Raw genomic sequence first — 22,300 nt, 5'->3', positions numbered from 1 at the left:
AGCTATGTCAACATGAGTTTAGCTAAATGAGGTGGAGCTAACAAAACATTACAAAAACAAGTCTGTCAACAATGTATTACAGTAACTTGACTATCTGAGCTGGGAGCTAGCTACTGTAACTACTTAATAACAAGGGTACACAGAGAAAATATCTTGCAGTTGCAGTTGTTGCTTGCAAACTTTGTTTCCTCGGGGGTGTTACACAAAACACTTCAGACACAATTAGCTAGTTACCTTCAACTAGAGTTGCAACAAAGTTGTCCAGTGTCTAACGCTAGCCTATTCACCAAAAGTCATGACCGGTTATCGTTACCTCAGGCTCCATTACATTGACTCGCGTTGCCTCCTCCGTTCAGTCACTTTTGCTTGACTCCAAAGTAATCTATGTTGATGATGGTCAGTCAGTAACCCCTATACCAAAACCCTCAAAATCTCAAATGGAGGTGCAACCAGAGTGCTTCAACGTAGCTCGAGCTGGCACATCCTTTCTCTTCAGGACATGGAGCCACTTCTTCACAAGTTGTGGGTCCTTGGGCAGCCGATGGTAGTTTACTGATGGATTTGTCTTGAGCCAATTCATACAGCCTGGTGCTATAGATTTCATGTTTGAATTACTACTTGTTGTTGCCATCTTCATTGTCCACACCTAACCTCACTCTCTTCGATTCACTCTCCGCGTGAAAACTCAACACCACAGACAATTTGCTGATTCCTGCCAGTGATGCACTGGCATCAGTCGTTACTATGGCAATTTAAATGGTGCTGACCATAGCTCAAATAAAAATATAGAGATGTTTTTATGTTAAATGCACATGTTTAGTATTAGTGGATCTTTTTGCTTAAATGTACTTCCTAAAGTGTTTCCATTCCCCTTTAAACAACACTCCAGACTCTGCCATACCATATTCAAACCTACCATATTAAAACAGTTGCTCAAACTTTGATAACATAAGCATCTACCACTTAAACTGGTACAACACCTCCACTGACGCTTGGCACAAATACACATATATTAGACCATGCCCCCAAATATGCTACTGAACCCTAGTGGTACATTGCCCCCACCTACATTTCAAAGCGCAGTGATGATTGTACATTATATGCAAAATATTGGATAGAAAAATGTACTATTATAATAGTCTATCTGTACATGTATGCTAAAAGGACCTGGCCAGTACCATGTGACTTGCTACTGTATGTGTACCTCTGAAGATACCTTATGTGTTTATTTGACCTTTTTGTTTCCAAGGGAACAACATTGTACCCTAACCGTACCCTAATTTTGAGCGTGTGGATATATGTTCTTGGTAATAATGACGTACCTGGTGGCACTGCGGAAACATGAATGCACTTCTGCCGAAAAACGTACAAGTTCAAATCCCCAAAGCATTTTGCTCACTTTATATCAAGTGTCCCTGAGAACTGCTATTTTTACGTTGGTGTTGTCAGATAATCAACAATTATTGACTTGTTTTAGCAAAGTGACAAACTGTATTCTTGCCATTAAATTGTGGCCAATCTCTGTCATTGTCACGTCCAGACCAGTAAAGGCGGTTATTTGTTATTGTAGTTTGGTCAGGGCTTGGCAGGGGGTGTTTGTTTTATGTGTTTTGGGGGTTTTGGTTTATGTTCTATGTTAGTATATTTCTATGTATGTTCAAGTGTGTCTATTTCTATGTTTAAGTTTCTTGGGTTGACCTTCAATTGGAGGCAGCTGTTCCTCGTTGCCTCTAATTGAAGGTCCTATTTAGTAGAGGTGTTTTTCCATGGGTTTTGTGGGTAGTTGTTTCCGTGTATTGTTAGTGAACCTTAAAGGACTGTTTTTCGTTGTTTGTTTAGTATAAGTGTTTTTGTTTTTGTTATCTTCAATAAAAGAAGATGAGCATACATATACCCGCTGCGTTTTGGTCCACTCACTACGACAATTATGACAGTCATTCCCACAGACCTGGTAGTGTAGCAGGAAATTCAGGTTATTAGCAACCAAGCGGAGTTCAAATCAAATAATGAAGTTAAATCAAATTTTATTGGTCACATACACATATTTAGCAGATGTTATTGTTGGTGTGGCGAAATTCTTGTGTTCCTAGCTCCAACAGTGCAGTAGTATCTAACAGAGCAGTAGTATGTAAAAACAATACACAACAATACACGCAAATCTAAAAGTAAAAGAATGGAATTAAGAAATATAAATAAACATTCAGCTGCATACTGTCAATGTCTGTGTTTTCTGCATGTGTACTGATTGATTCATTAATCAATACATTTATCTTATGCTACACAAAGTTAAATAACATACATTTTTCTAAACTAACCCAATCTGTTCGTAGACTTATTGCACCCGTTACTGAAATGATCAGGACACTCACTTCTTCCCTGTAGGTTGTCTCATCCTTGTTTGTAATCAAGCCTACCATTGTTGTGTCGTCAACAAAGTTGGTGATTTAATTGGAGACGTGCATGGTCACTCAGTCATGGGTAAACAGCGAGTACAGGAGGGGGCTAAGCACGCACCTATGTGGGGCCCCCGTGTTGAGGATCAGCGTGGTGGAGGTGTTGTTGCCTACCTTCACCAGTTGGGGTCAGCCCGTCAGAAAGTCCATGACCCAGTTGCACAGGGAGGGGTTCAGACCCAGGGCCCTGAGTTTAGTGAAGAGCTTGTACAGCATTCTTACATAGGCATTTATATGGCCCAATACATCACTGGGGCCAAGCTTCCTATCATCCAGGACCTATACAATAGGCGGTGTCAGAGGAAGGCCCAAAAAATTATCAAAGACTCCAGTCACCCTAGTCATAGACCTTTCTCTCTGCTACCGCACGGCAAGCGGTACCGGAGTGCTAAGGACCAAAAGGCTCCTTAACAGCTTCTTCCCGCAAGCCAGAAGACTGCTGAACAATTCTACCCCCTCTTTGTTTTTACACTGCTGCTACTCGACTAACTAATTAACAAATAATTAAAGAACAACAATAAAATAACAGTAGCGAGGCTATATACAGCAGGTACCGGTACAGAGTCAATATGCCGGGGCAAAGGTTAGTCGAGGTAATTGAGGTAATATGTAATATGTACATGTAGGTAGGTAGGTAGGTAGGTAGGTAGGTGTAAAGTGACTATGCATAGATAATAAACAGAGAGTAGCAGCAGTGTAAAAATATGGGTAGGGGGGACAATGCAAATAGTCCGGGTAGCCATTTGATTAGCTGTTCAGGAGTCTTATGGCTTGGGGGTAGAAGCTGTTAAGAAGCCTTTTGGACCTAGTCTTGTCGCTCCGGTACCACTTGGCGTGCGGTAGCGAAGAGAACAGTATATGACTAGAATGCTCTCAATGGTGCAGCTATAGAACATTTTGAGGATCTGAGGACCCATGCCAAAGCTTTTCAGTCTCCTGAGGGGGAGACTGAAAAGAGGGGGGAGACTGCCCTCTTCACGACAGTCTTGGTGTGTTTAGACGATAATAGTTCGTTGGTGATGTGGACACCAAGGAACTTGAAGCTCTCAACCTGCACCACTACATCTCTGTCGATGAGTAGGGGGCTGTGCTCAATCATCCTTTTCCTGTAGACCACAATCAGCTCCTTTGTCTTGATCACGTTGAGGGAGTGGTTGTTATCCTGGCACCATACTGCCAGGTCTCTGACATCCTCCCTATAGGCTGGCTCAGCTCCGAGACAGGATTGTGTCAAGGCACAGGTCTGAGGAAGGGTACCAAAACATTTCTGCAGCATTGAAGGTCCCCAAGAACACAGTGTCCTCCATCATTCTTAAATGGAAAAAGTTTGGAACCACCAAGACGCATCCTAGAGCTGGCCGCCCAGCCAAACTGAGCAATCATGGGAGAAGGACCTTGGTCAGGGAGGTGACCAAGAACCTGATGGTTACTCTGACAGAGTTCCTCTGTGGAGATGGGAGAACCTTCCAGAAGGACAACCATCTCTACAGCACTCCACCAATCAGGCCAATATGGTAGAGTGGCCAGACGGAAGCCACTCCTCAGTAAAAGACACATGACAGCCCGCTTGGAGTTTGCTGAAAGGCACCTAAAGGACTCTCAGGCCATGAGAAACAAGATTCTCTGGTCTGATGAAACCAAGATTAAACTCTTTGGCCTGAATGCCAAGCGTCACATCTGCAGGAAACCTGGCACCATCCCTACAGTGAAGCATGGTGGTGGCAGCATCATGCTTTGGGATGTTTTTCAGCGGCAGGGACTGGGAGACTAGTCAGGATCGAGGGAAAGACGAACGGAGCAAAGTACAGAGAGATCTTTGATGAAAACCTGTTCCAGAGCGCTCAGGACCTCAGACTGGGGCAAAGGTTTATCTTCCAATAGGACAACGACCCTAATCACACAGCCAAGACAACGCAGTATGGGCTTCGGGACAAGTACCTGAATGTCCTTGAGTGGCCCAGCCAGAGCTCGAACTTGAACCCGAGCGAACATCTCTGGAGAGACCTGAATATAGCTGTGCAGCGACGCTCCCCATCCGACATGACAGAGCTTGAGAGGATCTGCAGAGAAGAATGGGAGAAACTCCCCAAATGCAGGTGTGCCAAGCTTGTAGTGTCATACCCAAGAAGACTTGAGGCGTAATCGCTGCCAAAGGTGCTTCAACTAAGTACTGAGTAAAGGGTCTGAATACTTATGTAAATGTAAAGTAACAAAATGTGGAAAAAGTCAAGGGGTCTGAATACTTTCCGAAGGCACTGTATATTAAAAACTGCAAGCGTTTCTCTCCACCCTATGGCAAAATGTGTTGTAGAATTCTAGGAAATATACTGTAAAACAGCTAATTTTACTTTCTGCCCAACAGCAAAATGAGAAGAATGGCATGAAATGTGTAATAAAATTGCTTAATCTTCTCTCCGCCACCATGGCAAAATGTACAGAATTGCAGTAAACTTGTTTTAAAATAGCAACATGTTCTCTACACCCTAAGGCAAAATGTGTAGAATTGCATAGAAGAAATGTTTTTTTTTAAATTATCTCCGCTGTCAAGATGGGAGCCACAAAAATATTTTCCTCACAATGTGTGTGGGGGTGTGTGTGTGTGTGTGGGGGGGGGGGGGGGTATGGATGTGTGTACGCAGACCCGCAAGCATCTGCGGACCCTCATAATGAGTTCAGATGTTTTGTGGCGCCCACCCCCATGAAAGTTGCCCGTCCCTGCACTAGAGGTTATATGTTATTAGATTAGTCTAATAAGGGTTAAGAGTTATAATCTGCATCATTCATCACCATTGATCTATCCTAATCAAGAATCAATCATGTGTTCTGTGGTCCTTAATGACCTGCTGACCCCTACACAGAGCAGGGCTTGTTAGAGTAAAGATCAGGCCACACATTCAGCACCATGCGGGTCACAGGTCATGGCCAGAGAATTAGAACTAATTGAATGGAATCAGCTATAACATCCATGTACCCAATATTGTGTTGCAATAAAGGCCTATTTAGTGTTATGGTTGTTTTGAATTAATGTCTCTTCTATGATTAGTAATTATACGGTTAGGGAACGTGGGTGCCAATAAGTACATCGTTTTTTCCAATACAAGTGCAAGACAAAATAGGCCTACATATATAATCAGTGGAATTCACAGACTGTATATTTAAAGCTGGGGTGTCTATACACCTCTATGACCCGTCTCTGTAGTAGCACTTTGCTTGATGCATAGTGAGGATACTGACTAGGTGAAGGGTTCACTCCTGGGGTGAGAGGGAGGGGGGCTGGTGGCTGGAGAGGAGAGATCATTGTTGGCTATTACTCCAAGATGAGTTGCCTGCTAGTGCCGCTGACTGTGTGTGTGTGTGTGTGTGTGTGTGTGTGTGTGTGTGTGTGTGTGTGTGTGTGTCCTGCATTTCTGCTAGGCTTAATGTGTCTCTGTAACATTCACACCGCTCTGTCGAAGAAACAGAGTAACTACAAACCACTGCTGCTACATGTATTTCACCACATAATAACACACAAACACACACAGATGCACACGCATGCACACACACACAGACACAAACACACACACAGATGCACACACGCACGCACACACGCACGCACACACACGCACGCACACACGCACACACGCACACGCACACACACACATTGCCATTACCATTAGTATTTATCTATTTATTATAAACTGGGTGGTTTGAGCCCTGAATGTTGATTGGCTGACATCCGTGCTATATCAGACCGTATACCACGGGAATCACAAAACATGTATTTTTACTGCTCTAATTACGTTGGTAAACATTTTATAATAGCAAAAAGGCACCTCAGGGGTTTGTGGTATATGGCCAATATACCACGGCTAAGGGCTGTGTCCAGGCACTCCGCGTAGCGTCGTGCATAAGAACAACCCTTAGCCGTGGTATATTGGCCATATACCACACCTCCTCGGGCCTTATTGCTTAATCCTACTACCAGTCACTTTTATGTATAAACCTACCTCAACCACTCCAGTACCCCTGCATATTGAATAAGGTACTGGCACTGACCTGTATATACTACCACTCCAGTACCCCTGCACATTAAATAAGGTACTGGCATTGACCTGCATATTGAATAAGGTACTGGCATTGACCTGCATATTGAATAAGGTACTGGCATTGACCTGTATATACTACAACTCCAGTACCCCTGCACATTGAATAAGGTACTGGCATTGACCTGTATATACTACCACTCCAGTACCCCTGCCCATTGAATAAGGTACTGGCACTGACCTGTATATACTACCACTCCAGTACCCCTGCACATTGAATAAGGTACTGGCACTGACCTGTATATACTACCACTCCAGTACCCCTGCACATTGAATAAGGAACTGGCACTGACCTGTATATACTACCACTCCAGTACCCCTGCACATTGAATAAGGAACTGGCACTGACCTGTATATACTACCACTCCAGTACCCCTGCACATTGAATAAGATACTGACCTGTATATACTACCACTCCAGTACCCCTGCCCATTGAATAAGGAACTGGCACTGACCTGCATATAGACCACTCCAGTACCCCTGCACATTGAATAAGGTACTGGCACTGACCTGTATATACATGCCTTCTCGTGTTTTTTTAACTCACATCATAGTTCTTGTGTGGTTTTTTATTTATTCTAATTTCTGTTATTATCTATATTATTATCATTGCATTTGTAACAGTGTAGGTTCCATCCCTCTCTTCGCCCCAACCTGGGCTCGAACCAGGGACCCTTGCACACATCAACAACTGACACCCACGAAGCATCGTTACCCATCGCGCCACAAAAGCCGCGGCCCTTGCAAAGCAAGGGGAACAACCACTTCAGGTCTCAGAGCGAGTGACGTCACCGATTTAAACGCTATTAGTGCGCACCACCGCTAACTAACTAGCCATTTCACATCGGTTACACATTGTTGGGAAAGAGCTCTCAATGGAAGAATTTCACTGTTCTGTTTTACACCTGTTGTATCCTGTGGACGTGGTGAATAAACTTTGAAACTCGAAACACACACACAACGTCTCTGTGGGGTGAGGCAGTGAAAGATGCTCTGTGTTCACTGGCCGTGCAGGGTATAATAGTGGGTACCCGACAGGAAAACAAACACACACCCGGACACAGAAAATAATCACTGTATATCTAATGGTACTGTAATTCCACCCCACATAATACAGTACCCTACCATATCTTTGGAGTGCCAAAAACCTTTTGAGAACTAGTGGGTGCATGGTATTGTTGTTTCTGCCTCATTAACATATTTGGAGGTGTGCCTTTTAAGAGGCTATATATGTTGCCCCCGTGAGTCGGAATGCTGTACCAACTAAACTCCAATGTGGTTATAGTGCCTCATCATTTGAACATTTATAGGTGACAGATTGAAGTGGCAGCAAGTCTTCAATCAAGTCTGGAAGCCTCTGGAAGTGCAAGTGATATAAAACACCAACTATTCATTAATATTGTAACGTATAAAACACTTTACCTAGCAGCCAACCTGCTTGCACCAATCCTTTGTAATTACGGTAAGATACTGTGAAAAACAAACCCCTCCCCTCAATTTCATTCATCCATTCATTCATTCATTCATTCAGATTATGGTAGCGTTTACCTTTTTTACAGCATAATTCAGTTTTACGGTAATGTACTGTGTGTCATTACGCAGTACTTGCTTTGATACCATATTTATATTACAGTAGGTGTACTGTAATATGAAATACAGAACTTTACTTGCCACCGAGCTGCCTGTAAGCTACTGTCAAATTCACAGTAACCCCTTTACAGTGCTGAACTAGTATGGACAAGAAAAGAATAACTATGTACACTTTGGAATCCATTGTTACCCAACCATATAATTACTAATCATAGAACATACAATCTCATTTAAAACAACCATAACACTAAATAGGCCTTTATTGGGCACATGAATGTTAGAGCTGATTCCATTCTATAAGTTCTAATTCTCTGGCTATGACCTGTGACCCGCAGGGCGCTGACCGTGAGGCCTGATCTTTACTCTAACAAGCCCTGCTCTGTGTAGGGGACAGCAGGTCATTAAGGACCACAGAACACATGATTGATTATTGATTAGGATGGATTAATGGTGATAAAATATGCACATTATAGGTATTAACCCGTATTAGACTAATCTGATACCGTACTACCTCTAGTGCATTGATAGCAGCAGTATCTATCATCGAGTCACTAGCTCTGTCAGATCTCTCATTGTCTGAAGTAACAGACAGCTTTGAGTTGATCAGATCTGCTGCAAAGGGAAGGGATCACTGCCGCTACCAAGCTTTCCAACCAAGGTGCATGAATTGAGAAGCAAACTGAAGGAGGAAATTGAGCAACACTTGGAAGACAATGGAATAAAAATGTTAAAAAAAGCAAATTTATTGCTAAAAGTAGAACCATTGCCTTCATCATGTTGTTTATTAGATCTATTAAATAAATACTAGACCCTCATTTTTTCCAAAGTCAAAACAGAACACATATTTTAACAGACACACCTGGACATGATCCAAAACAACACAATGATCTTTGCAGCAGAGGAAGCACCCCCCTATCCACATCGACGGGACCGCACTGGAGAAGGAGGAAAGCTTCAAGTTCCTCGGCGTACACATCACTGACAAACTGAAATGGTCCACCCACACAGATAGTGTGGTGAAGATGGCGCAGCAGCTCCTCTTAAACCTCAGAAGGCTGAAGAAATTTTGCTTGGCACCTAAAATCCTCACAAACTTTTGCAGATGCTCAATTGAGAGCATCCTGTCGGGCTGGTACGGCAATTGCACTGCCCGCAACCGCAGGGCTCTCCAGAGGGTGGTGCGGTCTGCACAACGCATCACCAAATTACCTGCCCTCCAGGACACCTACAGCACCCGATGTCACAGGAAGGCCAAAAAGATCATCAAGGACAACAACCACCCAAGCCACTCCCTGTTCACTGTCGTGTCTTTGGCTATGCCGGATTAAGTGATATGACATGCTAACTTATACAATTATTTCTCTGTAATTGATATTACCTGATTAAGCTAATCATGTAAATGTAATTAACTAGAAAGTCGGGGCACCACAGAAGAACGTTTATAGAGCTGTTATCCTCTGAATAAACTCTTAAAATACTTAGTAATATTTTACATCGATAGCAGTCAATCTTAACCCGTATGTTGTTTCAGTCTCATCATGAAAGTTGTAATTCTTGGTTATCTGCACGAACCCAGTCTTTACTAAAATCATCCATACATCAATTGTCTTAAAATCATTTATTTACTACACTAAGTAATTAACAGAAAACATACAAACAGTAATTATCGTCACCAATGATGGGTAGAGGAATGTGCCCTACTGGCTAACAAGCATGGCTGGTCTGTTAGACAATGGGTCATAAAACGGTAAGCTGAGAAGTTACACAGAGTTCATTAATATTAACAATTGCCAATTGAAGGCTCACTCATTCGGGAACCTTTGCAATCAATATATATTTACGCTCATGTGTCGTCGGGATTCTTGTTGGAGAGTTTTGTTCTGATGGAGAGTTTGTCAGCGTTCTCTCTCTCTCTCGGTTAGAATGGATCTGTCAGAGCGACATTCATGAATGTCGTCATAGAATGGATGTGGTTGGTCTTCGCGTTCGATGATATAATTTACTTAGCTGCAGACTAATAATTAATATCAAAGACTTGTTCTTATTCTGTCGATATCGATAGTCTAAAAGTTAACCACGTGGTATGGTTCACTTTCAGTAGAATACTTGGCTGGTCAAACCTCTGGGCCAAACTCACGATGGAGTGGAGGCCTGGTCTGTTAGAAATGTAAATCAGGGGGTCTTTTATAGTACCCAGAGAACAGGCTTGTCAAATGACGCCTGGTCCTGTATGTGTCCCTGGGGGCGTGCCTATGACTGAGCTAGACTTGGTTACAGAAATATAATTCTATCACATTAACATCAGTACATAGCATCTCAATGTATTACAAATAGCTTTATCCTTAATAATACATTGTATACACCCATGTGGATTCAGTCTCATCGCTGAGGCTATCATGTAGACCGTTTTAGGGTAATATGGCTATATTGTCTCTTCTGAGTATCACAAAATTGTACCAAGCGGATCAGTTCGTAGCTGGAGTCTTCATCAATCTTCCATATCTTCTCCAGAACACACATGTCGCTAGGTTCTCCAATTCTATGAGTTGGAAGAATTTCCTTTGTCTCTCTATGAAACATGTTGTAGTAGATTCTCCTCTTGGAATTTTTACAACCCTGGGTTGGGGGGGAAGGTAGGTTGGGTGATGGTACAAAGGGGAGGGGGTCAACTGTCCTTCCTGTAGCCAAAGAGGCCAACGTCATGACATCACCCTGCTATCATCCAGAAGGCGTGGTCAGTACTTGTGCATCAAAGCTGGGACAGAGAGACTGAAAAAAAGATTCTATCTCAAGGCCATCAGACTGTTAAACAGCCATCACTAGCACATTAGAGGCTGCTGCCTGTATACATGGACTTGAAATTACTGGCCACTTTAATAAATGGAAGACAAGTCACTTTAACTCTATGCCGCTCTGACATTGCTTGTCCATATATTTATATATTCTTAATTCCATTCCTTTACTTACATTTTTGTGTATTGGGTATATGTTGTGAAATTGTTAGATATTACTTGTTAGATATTACTGCACTGTTGGAGCTGGAGACACAAGCATTTCGCTACACCCGCAATAACATCTGCTAAACACGTGTATGTGACGAATAACATTTTATTTGATACACTACTGCATTTCTGGCAGATTTTTGCAATTGCAACATGGTTAGGACGGTATTCTGACTTGAGATCCATGCACTTAACCCACATTTCCTCCCATTCCTCCTCCCAAGTCTCCCATTGACGACAATGAATGATTTACCTGAATGACTGAGATCAGTGCACTTATCTCGATTCTGAATAGAGTTGTTAGGGACAGAACAGGACAGGAAGGTCTGGAGTGTACAGAACATTAGTAACACCTGCTTTTTCTATGAGCTAGACTAACCAGGTGAATCCAGGTGAAAGGTATGATCACTTATTGATGTTACCTGTTAAATCCACTTCAATCAGTGTAGTTTATGGGAGGAGACAGATTAAAACCTGTTGGGGATACGGGGTAGCAATGAACCCCGAGACGGGATTGCTAGCAAGGCTGGAAATTCAAAACATCAAAAATCTAATAATTTCAATTTCTCAAACAATCAACTATTTTACACCATTTAAAAGATAAACATCTCCTTAATCTAACCACATTGTTCGATTTTCAAAGAGGCTTTACGGCAAAAGCATAAAGTTAGATTATGTTAGGACAGTACATAGCCACAAAAGTACAAACATCCATTTTCAATTCAAGGTCAGGCGTCACCAAAAGCAGAAACCAGCTAAAATTATGCACCAACCTTTGACAATCTCCATCAGATGACACTCCTAGGACATTATATTATACAATACATGTATTTTTTGTTCCATCAAGTTCATATTTATATCCAAAAACAGCATTTTACAGTAGCGGTGAAATTCAGATTTTTTTCTTCTCTGAAATGCTTCCGGTGAACAACGTTACAATTTACAAAATTACTATTCGAAAACATTGGTAAATTATAATAATGTCATTCAAATAATTATAGTTTAACATTTCGTAAATGCTACTGTATTGCCAGATTTCAAAATAACCTTACTGGGAAATCACAAGTTGCAATAAACCGGGTGCTGTGCTAAGAACAATAGGCTAGGTTAGCATCATCTTGTAACCATGTAATATCAATAATACTATTGTCAATAATCCCTTACCTTTGATTATCTTCATCCATTGGCACTTCCAGGAATCCCAGGACCACAACAAATGTGGTTTCTTTTGACAAAGTTCATAATTGATGTCCAAATAACTCCAAGTTGTTCCATGTTGTTAGCGCTTCGGTGGCTACTAAAAAGTAGCGCGAGGGGGGGTGTGAAGTCACGGCGAAAAGTTAAAAAAGTTTTTAAAAAATAATCTATTTACGTTCGTTCAAACATGTCAAACGTTGTTTAGCATCAATCTTTAGAGCCATTTTTAACGTGAAACATCAGTAATGTTTCAACCCGACCTCTCCTGTGTCTAAAAAAACGTTTTTGAAAAATGTCTCGCGTCTCATGATTGCGCAGGTGCAGGCAATAATGGAAGTGACGACATCCCAGGGACGTCAACTTCCCTGCATTCTAATTTGGTCTCTGTTCATCATAGACGCTTCAAACAACTGTATAAAGATCGCTGACATCTAGTGGAAGCCGTAGGAGTTGCGAAATGAATCCTTTCTCACTGTGGTATCTATTAAACAATGACTCAAAAAAAAATAGTACAGCCACAAAATTCTTTTTTTCTCTCAGGTTTTCTCAGGTTTTTGCCTGCCAAATGAGTTTTGTTATACTTACAGACACCATTCAAACAGTTTTAGAAAGTTCAGAGTGTTTTCTATCCAAATCTGGTAATAATATATCCTAGCTTCTGAGTTGGTGTAGGTGGCAGTTAAAAATGGGCACATCTTTTTTTCAAATTTCTCAATACTGCCCCCTAGCCCCAATTAAAGAAGGATTTTTAAGCATTGAGACAATTGAGGCATGGATTGTGTACATGTGCCATCAGAGAGTGAATGGACAAGTGCCTTTGAACAGGGTATGGCAGTAGGTGCCAGGTGCACCCATTTGAGTGTGTCAAGAACTGCAACGCTGCTGGTTGTTTTACACTCAACAGTTTCCTGTGTGTATGAATGGTCAACCACCCAAAGAACATCCAGCCAACTTGACACAACCGTGGGAAGCATTGGAGTCAAAATGGGCCCACATCTCTGTGGAACACTTTTGACATCTTGTAGAGTCCATGCCCCGACAAATTAAAGCTGTTTTGAGAGCAAAGAGGGGGTGTAACTCAATAGTTTGGAGTCACTTAGAAATGTCCTTGTTTCTGAAAGAAAAGCAAATTTTTGGTCCATTAAAATAACATCAAATTGATCAGAAATACTGTTGTAAATTACTATTGTAGCTGGAAACGGCAGATTTTTTGTGGAATATCTACATAGGCGTGCAGAGGCCCACTATCAAGTACCTTCACTCCTGTGTTCCAATGGCACGTTGTGTTAGCTAATCCAATTTATCATTTTAAAAGGCTAATTGATCATTAGAAAACCCTTTTGCAATTATGTTAGTGCTGATTAAAGAATCAATAAAACTAGCCTTCTTTAGACTAGTTGAGTATCTGGAGCATCCGGATTTGTGGGCTCGATTACAGGCTCAAAATGGCCAGAAACAAAGACCTTTCTTCTGAAACTCGTCAGTCTATTCTTGTTCTGAGAAATGATTGCCAAGAAACTGAAGACCTTGTACAACGCTGTATACTACTCCCTTCACAGAACAGCGCAAACTGGCTCTAACCAGAATAGAAAGAGGAGTGGGAGGCCCCAGTGCACAACTGAGAAAGAGGACAAGTACATTAGAGTGTCTAGTTGGAGAAACAGACACCTCACAAGTCCTCAACTTGCAGCTTCATTAAATAGTACCCGCGAAACACCAGTCTCAACGTCAACAGTGAAGAGGCGACTCCGGGATGCTGGCCTTCTAGATAGAGTTGCAAAGAAAAAGCCATATTTCAGACTGGCCAATAAAAATAAAAGATTAAGATGGGAAAAAGAACACAGACACTGGACAGAGGAACTCTGCCTAGAAGCCCAGCATCCCGGAGTCGCCTCTTCACTGTTGACGTTGAGATTGGTGTTTTGCAGGTACTATTTAATGAAGCTGCCAGTTTCTCAAACTAGACACTCTAATGTACTTGTCCTCTTGCTCAGTTGTGCACCGGGCCCTCCCCCTCCTTCTATTCTGGTTAGAGCCAGTTTGCGCTGTTCTGTGAAAGGAGTAGTACACAGCATTGTACCAGATCTTCAGTTTCTTGGCAATTTCTCACAAGGAATAGCCTTCATTTCTCAGAACCAGAATAGACTGACGAGTTTCAGAAGAAAGTTATTTGTTTCTGGCCATTTTGAGCAGTAATCGAACCTACAAATGCTGATGCTCCAGATACTCAACTAGTCTAAAGAAGGCCAGTTATATTGCTTCTTTAATCAGGACAACAGTTTTCAGCTGTGATAACATAACTGCAAAAGGGTTTTCTAATAATCAATTGTCCTTTTAAAATGATAAACTTGGATTAGCTAACACAACTTTCCATTGGAACACAGGAGTGATGGTTGCTGATCATGGGCCTCTGTACGCTGTACATGTACTAGGAGTATATACATAATATACTCCTAGTAATTTTTGTAGTCTTTAGACCAGGGTTTTGTTGAATCATCTTAGGCCTGTGTGTAGGGTGCTGGTGTGTGTTTAGTTGTACCTCTCTATTTACGGATCAGCAATCTTCCTACCCTAAAACACACTCTGTAAATAACGAATGAACTGTCCATCTTACCCAACACATAGGTAGGAGTGTGAGTAGTGTTTCTGGAACACCAAACTTACACACATGCTTACCCACGCACACATACACACGCGCACACAAGCAGGCACGGCATCTTAATGTTTTCTGTGGAAAAAACTGCATGGTGTGCACCGTTTATGTATATGCTTCATAGAGAGATGGAGTGAGAAAGAGACAGAGTCAAGTATAGAAAGATCCACACAGACAGTAAGGGAAACAGAAAAAGGCTCTGCTCGTGTGTGACCCTGTAATGAGAGGTCTGTAGCTCTCTCACACCAATGGTGGAGCTTTGGGACAGACAAGAGATACAGATAAACACACACACAGTGTAGAGCGGGGTGATTACTGTGGTCCATCGACCCTGCATGTCCTCTCTCTGCAGGGTGCGTGTCATCATCAACAACCATGCCTGTTGGAGAGGGATGGGAGAGATATGGGAGATGGGAGAGAAAAACTGGTTCCACATTTTGTTTGGTTCTGTGCAAGTGCAGTGTGAAGCTGATTATAAACTAAATACATTTTTTAGTTGCGCTCGTGTCTCTTGGTATCCCCTGCGCTGTGCTGAGCTTAACTGTTTTACGCATTGCAAGTACTGTAGGTGTGAGCAGAGCACACATTTGACAAGAATGGAATATCTATTGTCTTGTGTGTGTAACATAGTCACAGCTTAAGGAGGAAAGGACAGAGGGGATAGATAGGAGAGAGAGGGTGAGCAGGAGGAGAAAGAAAGACCAAAGAGATAGAGAAAGGGGAGGAGAGTGAAAGATGATGTAGCAGGGGACCTTTGGGCTGTAAGTTCAGGTCATGATTAGTCTCTCGGTCACACGCTAACAGGCTACATCAGGATAGAGATCTGCTACTCTCCGTCTTTACCCTTAATTCATTTTCCTTTTGTCTCTTCCCTCTTTTTCTCCAGGTCCAATTTCTGAACCGTGTAACCAAGACTAACTGGATGATGTGGGCGTGGGCATCGGCATTCGCGTGTCCCTAAACGTTGTTTGCTGACCCATTCTCTTTCTCTCCCTCTCTCTAGGTTTCTCTGGTGATGTAGCTATGTACCATGACCCAGCAGCTCTTTGTCTTGTCTGGTTCTTGTCAGGTAAGATACTGCACGATTTAGGGGGGAATGTTATGGTGTGGTATTCAGACACTATAACCTACATTCTTAATGCAACACATTACAGCACAACATTATTTATCAGATACATGTCATCATAAGCCAACCAAGAGCTGGCTAGTGTAAGAATGCGGCGTGTGTGATGTGTGTATGTGCATGATGTGTGTATGTGTGTATGTGTGTGATGTGTGTATTTGTGTATGTGCGTGTAGTATAAGAATGTTTTAAGATATTATTATTTGACTCATGAGTGGAAGATGTATTTTATGAGCTGCCAGTTAGATTACAGCATGCTGTTAAAGAAAGGCCCTGGGTGGAACGGCTGCTAGTCTCCAACGCTATCTGCACCGAAAACACATAACGTACACGAAAAAGACCACAATGGGCTATATCTGTTCTCTATGTGGTCTTTCTCTCCAGAGACTGAGAGTCAGACTGGACAGCAGACGGAAAAGAAGAGATAGAAGAGAGAGAAGAAAGGAAAGAGGCAGCAGAGTAGGAAAGGAAAAAAGAGGAGATAGAAGAGGAGTGATAGAGGAGACAAAAGAAAACATGGTGCTCATCAAAACGCTGGTCAACCAAGTTAATTACAGAGTTGTGGTGCAGGGCTGTGACATAAAGAGAGAGATAAAGAGAGAGAGGGAGAGAAAAGGAGGGAGAGGGGGAGAGATAGAGAGAGAGAGAGAGCGATAAAGAGAGAGCGAGAGAGAGAGCGAGGGAGAGAGAGAGAGGAGGGAGAGAGAAAAGAAGAGAAGGGGTGGTGAGTTCTCTCTCAGGACTGTATGTTCATGTCATTTAGATGAGATTTCTCTTCTGTAGAGTGGGAAGTTTCTAGGAGTTAACAGTCTATATGGGGGTTGGGTGGGAGACAGATTGTAAAGTTAACTCAGGGCACATTTTTGCCCCTGCAAGAATAATCCTGTTACAGTGAGGGAAAAAAGTATTTGATCCCCTGCTGATTTTGTACGTTTGCCCACTGACAAAGAAATGATCAGTCTATAATTTTAATGGTAGGTTTATTTGAACAGTGAGAGACAGAATAACAACAAAAAAATCCAGAAAAACGCATGTCAAAAATGTTAATGAGGGAAATAAGCATTTGACCCCTCTGAATAACATGACTTAGTACTTGGTGGCAAAACCCTTGTTGGCAATCACAGAGGTCAGACGTTTCTTGTAGTTGGCCACCAGGTTTGCACACATCTCAGGAGGGATTTTGTCACACTCCTCTTTGCAGATCTTCTCCAAGTCATTAAGGTTTCGAGGCTGACGTTTGGCAACTGGAACCTTCAGCTCCCTCCACAGATTTCCATGGGATTAAGGTCTGGAGACTGGCTAGGCCACTCCAGGACCTTAATGTGCTTCTTCTTGAGCCACTCCTTTGTTGCCTTGGCCGTGTGTTTTGGGTCATTGTCATGCTGGAATACCAATCCACGACCCATTTTCAATGCCCTGGCTGAGGGAAGGAGGTTCTCACCCAAGATTTGATGGTACATGGCCCCGTCCATCGTCCCTTTGATGCTGTGAAGTTGTCCTGTCCCCTTAGCAGAAAAACACCCCCAAAGCATAATGTTTCCACCTCCATGTTTGATGGTGGGGATGGTGTTCTTGGGGTCATAGGCAGCATTCCTCCTCCTCCAAACACAGCGAGTTGAGTTGATGCCAAAGAGCTCCATTTTGGTCTCACCTGACCACAACACTTTCACCCAGTTGTCCTCTGAATCATTCAGATGTTCATTGGCAAACTTCAGACGGGCATGTATATGTGCTTTCTTGAACAGGGGGACCTTGCGGGCGCTGCATGATTTCAGTCCTTCACGGCGTAGTGTGTTACCAATTGTTTTCTTGGTGACTATGGTCCCAGCTGCCTTGAGATCATTGACAAGATCCTCCCGTGTAGTTCTGGGCTGATTCCTCACCGTTATCATGATCATTGCAACTCCACGAGGTGAGATCTTGCATGGAGCCCCAGGCCGAGGGAGATTGACAGTTCTTTTGTGTTTCTTCCATTTGCTAATAATCACACCAACTGTTGTCACCTTCTCACCAAGCTGCTTGGCGATGGTCTTGTAGCCTATTCCAGCCTTGTGTAGGTCTACAATCTTGTCCCTGGCATCCTTGGAGAGCTCTTTAGTCTTTGCCATGGTGGAGAGTTTGGAATCTGATTGATTGATTGATTGCTTCTGTGGACACGTGTCTTTTATACAGGTTACATGCTGAGATTAGGAGCACTCCCTTTAAGAGTGCTCCTAATCTCAGCTCGTTACCTGTATAAAAGACACCTGGGAGCCAGAAATCTTTCTGATTGAGAGGGAGTCAAATACTTATTTCCCTCATTAAAATGCAAATCAATTTATAACATTTTTGACATGCGTTTTTCTGGATTTTTGTTGTTGTTATTCTGTCTCTCACTGTTCAAATAAACCTACCATTAAAATTATAGACTGATCATTTCTTTGTCAGTGGGCAAACCTACAAAATCAGCAGGGGACCAAATACTTTTTTCCCTCACTGTAATTTTGACTGCTCTTGAATCACACATACGAACACACACACACTTTTCCTTGTCGCGTGATGTCATCTTGGAAGAGATTGCTTGAATCCTTCATAAGTACATAACCTAGTGGGGGATAAACTCCTAATTAGCTGCAGGATAACACCATTGGTGAGACAACCTAGTAATGAACATACTGTTTGGGACTACCTACAGTATACTATAGAAGGAGTACATTGTGTTAAACATAGCAGAGTTAGTATCAGACTAGAGTGTATACACAGCAACAGCCTATTGGAGTATCTGAGCTCAGAGCTGACTGCATCTCAGAGAATCTTTCATCCGCCTACATGCTGACACACATACATACTGTCGTGTCTTTGGCTATGCTGGATTAAGTGATATGACATGTTATTCTATTAAATCATTTCTCTGTAATTAATATTACCTGATTAAGCTAATCAGGTAAATAATTAACTAGAAAGTCGGGGCACCACGAAAGAATGTTAAGAGAGCTGTTATCTTCCGAATAAACTCTTAAAGACCCGGTAATCTTTTACATCAATAGCAGTCAATATTTAATCGTCACCTTGTTTAGTCTCATCTGAAAGTTGTAAATTCTTGGTTATCTTCAAGAACCCTGGCTAACAAGTTGAATCAGCAATACAACATTTGGTTTAATTATTGATTTACTAAATACCTAAATAATCACACAGAATTACATCTACACAGAATGGATCATACATTGATTACAATTATGTCATAAAGAAAATGTCCCTGGTGGACGGAGCCGACATGACGGCTGGTTACACAAAGGAAAGGGGGTTGTGTTTGAATGAAAGAGCGAGAAGACTGAGGAACAAAGGGAGAAGCTATGTCTCTATCGGGCCGTAGGCAGCTATGCTATTGTAAATACAGTATCTTACGCATTCTAAATTTCCGCCCATTTGAAAAAGGAGAATGCAATATATATTTACTCTGAGCTGCACTTCGGTAGATTGTTCGTAGATGGGAGACCGGGTGGTCCAGCATGGATCTCTGGTCCTCTGAAGAATGTCTCTGGTGGTAAACGGGATACGTTGTAGTATTGTTGTGTGTGTTAGACTGGATATGTCGTCCATCCTTTCCTAGCCCACATTTACAGTTGCTGCGCTAACGCAATGGCTAGGAGGTATCACTTCTTTAGTGAATAAGAGTTCAAAGTTCATACCAAGTTGCCAAACTTTAAGCTCATCCTATATTTTGGCTGGTATAGTCAAAATTCATCCTTCCGGCGTGTAGGTTGTCACCTTCACATTGAAATTCGATGCTAATTTCATAATTTTCTTGCTGAGGTTGGCTTAGTTCTGTAGGTGGTCTTTGTCCTTTCAACGTGGGGATCTCAAGTCCACACGTCCTTGGAACAGGAAGTTACATTTTCGTCAAGGGGCTTATATAGGATTGGGAGAGAGGGCCGTGTTTCATAGTTTACAACCACTGTCTGTTCACATGGGCGGGGCCACTGAGTTGGCAGAGTTTACTCTATGACAAACCGTTCTCTCATTAAGAAGCTAAATTACATTTAATCTTTTCACAAATAGTTTCATATTTAAACATTTAAATTGCACAATAATTCCATGTGAATCTAATAACTATAATGTGTAGACTTTCCAAGGTACAGTTTATGTCGTCCTATCATCAGTAATCATGTCTCAGACGCCAACTGAACTGTGTCTGCATCAGTACAGTTTATGTCGTCCTATCATCAGTAATCATGTCTCAGACGCCAACTGAACTGACATCATATTCATTAAGTCCCAACGCATATTTTCAACTGGTTGGATTACCGAAATATGGTTCCGTTTCCCATCTTTTGATGTCACCAGACTCTCTCTCAATGTTAACAAAGGGATTTTCAATAGTCACATCGGTAGAGTAGAAAGAGGAAAAAGGGGAAAGGTATTTATGGGAGTCATAAACCTCCCCCCTCAGGCCAACGTCATGACAATACATACACACACACAGACACACACACAGACACACACACACACACACACACACACACACACACACACACACACACACACACACACACACACACACACACACACACACACACACACACACACACACTGATAGGACAGAAGACAGCACTCGGATAGTACATAGTGAATCTCTCTCCCTATCTCTATCCCCCTCTCTCTCTCTCTCTCTGTTGTGCTGTTGGAACGTATGTGTTGTAAGGCATTATTTCAGGGGGTTCAGTGGAATAGAATTCGATTGTTGGTTGTGAAGAGACAGTGGTATTAGTTCTGCTAGGTAGATAGGCATGTTCTGGGCTTAGGGAAACAGAGTGGGAGCTTTAGCTGAGGACTTGAAGAGATAGCATCAGTTTGGGCACTCACACAGACACACACACAGTCACACACTCACACAGACACACATACACACACACACACACACACACACACACACACACACACACACACACACACACACACACACTCACACAGGCACACATACACACACACACACACACACATAGTCTCACAAAAAAATGTGCTGTGTCTGCATCAGTGGAGGCAGGTATGTGGGAGCACACACAAACACACAAACAGCATGGGCGAGTGAGGAATCATTGAAACAGAGATCAGATTCAGGAAGAGTTCCAGAGCAGTGGCATCAGAACCCTGGGCTTCTATATCAGCTATCTGAACAGACTTATCCTAAAACAGCCACAGGCACAAACACCAATGCACATACACCTACACAAATACACCTACACATATACACCTACACACAAATACCTACACATATACACCTACACACATACACCTACACACATACACCTACACACATACACACATACACACACACCTACACACATACACCTACACACATGCACATGCACATACACCTACACACATACACAAACACCTACACACATACACAAACACCTACGCAAAAACACCTACACACATACACAAACACCTAAACACATACACCTACACACATACACCTACACACACACACAAAAACACCTACACACATACACAAACACCTAAACACATACACCTACACACATACACCTACACACATACACACACACGCAGGCACACACAGCATTGCGCAGGGAGAAGAGTAATAGAGTTTGCTGCAGTAGAGAGAGATTGGGGAAAGAAGGTGAGAGAGGGGGGAGACAGAAAGAGGATGAGAGAGAGAGAGAGAGAGAGAGAGAGAGAGGCATTCTCCAAACCGTCTCCAATCCTTTTAGTCATGGTCTGACTGGCTGTGAAATAAACATTACTGTCAGCTCTTGTTAACAATACCCCAAAACTCTCCCATAACTCTCAGAAAACTTGAACATAACTCTAACATATTTGATGTCAGCACAAAACATGGAGTTTGTCACCTGTACAGTAGATACATAGAGCTGCTTTGCGATGAGTTGTTTAGCCTTATCTCTTGTTGTTCTGCACCCCCCCTCCTTCTCTCTCTCTCCTCTCCTCTAGAAGGTCTGATGTCTAGACCGTGTGCTCCTTCATGTGTGGTCCAGTTGAACTCTCCTTGACCATTAGATGGACCACAAACAGACCAGCAGCTACTGTGACCGCACTTCACAACTACTTCACCTTGACTCTTCACCCCTTTACCTTTGAACCCTCACCCCTGACCCATACTCTTGACCTCTAACCCCTCACTCCAAACCCTTAACCTTACTCCTCTCCTCTCCTCTCCTCTCCTCTCCTCTCCTCTCCTC

The 22,300-nt window shown here is 42.5% G+C and overlaps 1 long non-coding RNA gene across 1 annotated transcript in view; it reads left to right on the top strand.

The window, feature by feature from the left end:
- LOC115152038 (uncharacterized) overlaps positions 1–22,285 on the top strand; it is a 35,451-nt gene extending 13,166 nt beyond the window's left edge. Inside the window, exons 2-3 of the long non-coding RNA XR_003867406.1 lie at positions 15,984–16,049; positions 22,053–22,285. This is a non-coding gene — a long non-coding RNA (uncharacterized LOC115152038). The remainder of the gene's footprint in view (positions 1–15,983; positions 16,050–22,052) is intronic.
- The last annotated feature ends 15 nt before the right edge of the window (positions 22,286–22,300 follow it).

This window comes from Salmo trutta, chromosome 17 (genome assembly GCF_901001165.1).
Source record: "Salmo trutta chromosome 17, fSalTru1.1, whole genome shotgun sequence".
Classification (NCBI taxonomy): Eukaryota; Metazoa; Chordata; class Actinopteri; order Salmoniformes; family Salmonidae; genus Salmo; species Salmo trutta.
The sequence above is the reverse complement of the archived record's forward strand: the minus strand, read 5'-3'. Positions and strand labels throughout refer to the sequence as shown.